The sequence below is a fragment of the Sesamum indicum genome, unplaced genomic scaffold, assembly GCF_000512975.1.
Source record: "Sesamum indicum cultivar Zhongzhi No. 13 unplaced genomic scaffold, S_indicum_v1.0 scaffold00245, whole genome shotgun sequence".
NCBI lineage: Eukaryota > Viridiplantae > Streptophyta > Magnoliopsida > Lamiales > Pedaliaceae > Sesamum > Sesamum indicum.
Genome location: NW_011628139.1, coordinates 13,345 through 17,326, shown reverse-complemented (window position 1 = coordinate 17,326; position 3,982 = coordinate 13,345). Strand labels below are relative to the sequence as shown.

At 37.1% G+C, this 3,982-nt stretch overlaps 1 long non-coding RNA gene across 2 annotated transcripts in view; it reads left to right on the top strand.

Moving 5' to 3' along the window:
* Window positions 1-3,890, top strand: part of LOC105179946 — a 7,141-nt gene extending 3,251 nt beyond the window's left edge. The window contains exons 2-5 of one of the 2 annotated variants that reach the window (XR_002286430.1): window positions 40-102; window positions 1,610-1,749; window positions 2,693-3,084; window positions 3,239-3,890. This is a non-coding gene — a long non-coding RNA (uncharacterized LOC105179946). Of the gene's footprint in view, window positions 103-1,609; window positions 1,750-2,692; window positions 3,085-3,238 lie in introns of both variants that reach the window. The other variant, XR_002286429.1, reaches the window with a different exon arrangement.
* Window positions 3,891-3,982: the final 92 nt, after the last annotated feature.

The following is a 3,982-nucleotide window of genomic DNA, read 5'->3' as shown; positions in this document are numbered from 1 at the left end:
TGTTGCAAGAGAAGCTGCAATACATAGTGCAGCTATTAGGTGTCCTCCAATGGTGTCTCGCTTCCAGTTATCATATGATCTTGCAGTCTCGTTATGTTCTAGGTTTGTTTTCTTTTCTTATGTGTGATCCTCTTCTGGTATCACCCAGAATTGGTCTCTTGGAAATTTAGTATTTTACTGGCATTCCTTTTCTTGTTATGCCCCTGTGCAGAAACCTATGGTAAGATAATAATTATTATTTAAAATTGAAATATATGCAAATAATTGCTTCATTTATGTAATATATGACTTTTGATCACAATTGGAATGCTAATTACTGTGTCGCGCTGTAGAATGATGCATGTTAGTTGGAGCTAAATGAAGGTAATTTGGTGGATATCTCTAAGTCATAAAGTATCAGAGCATTTTAGAGGATGCTTGATGGTTTTGATTTTTTGAGTGCAATAATGGCAATATACTAAAATTGTCTACAACAGTGGACATACTGTCCCCGTATTCTTTTACTATTCCTTTCTTGAATTATGATATGCCTGTTGCTATGTAAATTGTTGAACTTATGTACATGAGCATGCAATTGCAATCTCTGGGATTTTGGCATCTAACTATTTGGACAATGCTCTGGTCCGTTGTTGTCGGATGGGATGTTTGATGCTACATTTAGGATATTCTATACAGTTTGGTCTTATTTAGACGTTATTAGTGATATTACTTTTTTTTTAGTTAGTTTGGGTAAGATTGAAAGTGATAAGCTCGTGCTCAAGTATTGTTTCATTTAGTAATTTACTGAGTTGTGAAGCTCTGTGAGTACATGTATCATGAATGATTATGCTAGTCAAGATTGGTTTATGATTAGCTACCCCCAAAACCCTTCTACTGCATTTGGTCTCTGAAATATGCAACTTGTTAATAGATCTAGATCTGAAACTTTGAAATAATTAAGCAGGCTGTTCAATTTGAGAATTGGAGTTCATTGGGTTTAGTCCTTGAATTGGTATCCTTTTTGTCTATACCTGTATCATCCAGAATGGTACCGTGATGCCAATCAGGATCACCATGAACTCTGTGCTTCCTGTTTCCATCATGTCTGCTGACTTGTATTGAACTACTCTAGCTCTTTGCGGATCTTGGGGGATCTTCAATAGCACTGAAGTGTTGTTTATATATCAAACTACTGCTGAACTGATGGAGTTGAATTAGTATCTAGTTTCTATAGAGACTAATTACTGGACTACAGACTACAATCATGATCATTCTGTTGCAGTTTTTCGCCACAGAATATGAAATAAAGTAATTTGTACTGTGATAATGAAGAATTTTTCGCTCTTATGATCATCTACATTTCTTAGACTAAATATATTATTAATTAGTTACTGAACGATTATGATCATCTACATTTCTTAGACTAAATATATTATTAATTAGTTACTGAACGAGGTTCTTTCTTATTTATTATGTTATTTAAATAGGATATCTATGGTAGAGAAATTTCTGTTTTTCCTGCGCCAAAGGGACAAATAATGACATGGAAGGAGTCTTTACTTGATACACCTACCTATAGTTGGGTATGCTTGTTTTACAATGTTCCTAAAACAGGCGTGTTCTTTTTCAGGTAGGAGATGTGGCATTGTCCATATTGCACAGTATGGTAGCCGCTCATTCAGATATAGATGATGCTGGAGAGATTGTTACACCAACCCCCAGAGTAAAGAGGATCTTTTCAAGCTCACGTTATCTCCACAGATTGCACAAGTAATATTTTTAAGTGCCTGTCCTTCTATTGGTTGTGTGTGCTCTTGTCCCAATTTGGCCAACTGAAAAATCTACTCAGACTTATTAGAATAAAAAATTGCTAAAAACGCAGAAAGTTATGCTTATTATTGTATCTTTTGTTTATCTACCTGGAGAGCATGAAAAATGTAAAGGTTGATATGTGGTTCAAATAAGTTCCATCAACCTTTGTCCTCAAATATTTGAGATTTTCAATCTGGCAGTTCTATGATTTGTATTCGCTTAGGGATAGTAAGTCGAGGATTATGTTGATGGATATGCGAGGGTGGGGTACAGCATTTCCGACTTCTGTTAAAAGAGTTCTAAATTTTGCTTGTACGTAGATCTGGTACAAGTTGGTTCAAAAGAATTATGAAGGGCTGTTCATTTTGTTTTTCCCTTCCCTCAATCTTTACTCGCTTCAATGAGCAGGCCATTCTTTCACGTACATAAAGCACTGGGCCCCTTAAAGCATTCCTTTGGTTATGAGCTTGGTTACATAAAAGATTGATGTGTGGCACGTAGAGTAAAATAGGATCAGAAATTTATCCTACAATAAACCGGTTTCCTTGCAAGCCATTTAAAATGGGAGTCAGTTGTCCGGTATTTATGCTTATCGTCACATGAGATGCACATTGGAGACTGATTGAGCAAACAACTATAGAAGGGTCACTGGAACTATTGCACCTCCTTAATTGCCTTTTCATGGTAATTATATTATAACACTTTCACTTGGGAAGTGGGGTAACTTTTGTTCCTTTCTTTGCCTTCCACACAGGTTTGAGATGTTTTCATTATTTTTTCTTTTGTTTTTAAGCTGAACTAGGCAGTGGCTCGATGGTGGCTCCCTCAATATGCACATTGTTTCTCAATTTCAGAGCTTCAGTTAATGAACCAAACTCTTTCCTCTATTTCTTATGTGCAGGCAATGCTTTCTGGTGAACCAACTATTGTTGATCCTGTTGCTGCTCTGCTGAAAGCTATAGTTACTAGGAACCCAAAAGCAATAATCCGACTATACAGTACAGGCACATTTTCTTTTGCAACTGGCTTACCCTGGATCTAATCTTCTTTCAATTGCCCAACTCTTCTCAGTGACTCATGTTTATCAAGCTTTTCATGGTGGTGAGGAAGCTGCAGTTTCCTCTTCTCTACCTTTGGCGAAACGAAGTGTTTTGGGCGGCCTCTTACCTGAGTCATTGCTTTATGTACTGGAACGTAGCGGCCCAGTTGCTTTTGCCGCAGCAATGGTTTCTGATTCTGACACTCCTCATTATTTGGACACACAAGATGCGAGCAGAAAATCTGATCCGTCAGGTAGCCCTGAATCTGCAACTGGAGTTTGCTACTTGTCTTTCACCCCAAGCATCTTTTGTTAACATTTAGTATTTACATTCTAAAACATGGTGGTACTTGAGTCATCCTCAATGCAAATAAGTGCTGCATTTAACTCTCAGTTTTATTTGATTAGGTTCTTCAGCATCTTGGTGATTTCCCTCAGAAATTGTCACAGCATTGTCATTCCTTATATGACTATGCTCCAATGCCACCAGTGACATATCCAGAGCTGAAAGATGAAATGTGGTGTCATCGTTATTACTCAAAACTTATGTGATGAAATTAGATTTCCTAATTGGCCTATTGTTGAACATGTTGAGTTTTTGCAATCATTGCTAGTAATGTGGAGAGAAGAGTTAACTCGAAGGCCAATGGACCTTTCTGAAGAAGAAGCTTGCAAGATACTAGAGATTTCCATTGATGAAGTATCCAGAGACGACACCCCTAAGAAACCAAGTTTTGAGTCAGTTGAGGAGATACCTAATATATCAAAGCAGATTGAGTATATTGATGAGGAAAAGCTCAAGAGACAGTATAGGAAACTTGCAATGAAGTATCATCCAGACAAAAATCCTAAAGGGAGGGAGAAGTTTCTGGCAGTGCAGAAAGCTTATGAGTGCTTGCAGGTATGCCAAATTCCTTGATCCTGTGTGAGGATCTGTCATTACTCATAAAAAACGGAGACCATATGATTAAGCTTGAGAAAAAAAAAAGAACATATAGACAAGGGATCTTATAAGCTGCCAGCTGCCAGATCTTATTTCAAATGAATTAGTCGACTTGTTTAGACACCGTTTTCACAATTAAGCTGTTTATTGACTGGTAGAAAGTGCTCTAAAGGTATTTATGCTGTCAAGATGAGCCAAATGCTTTTTTA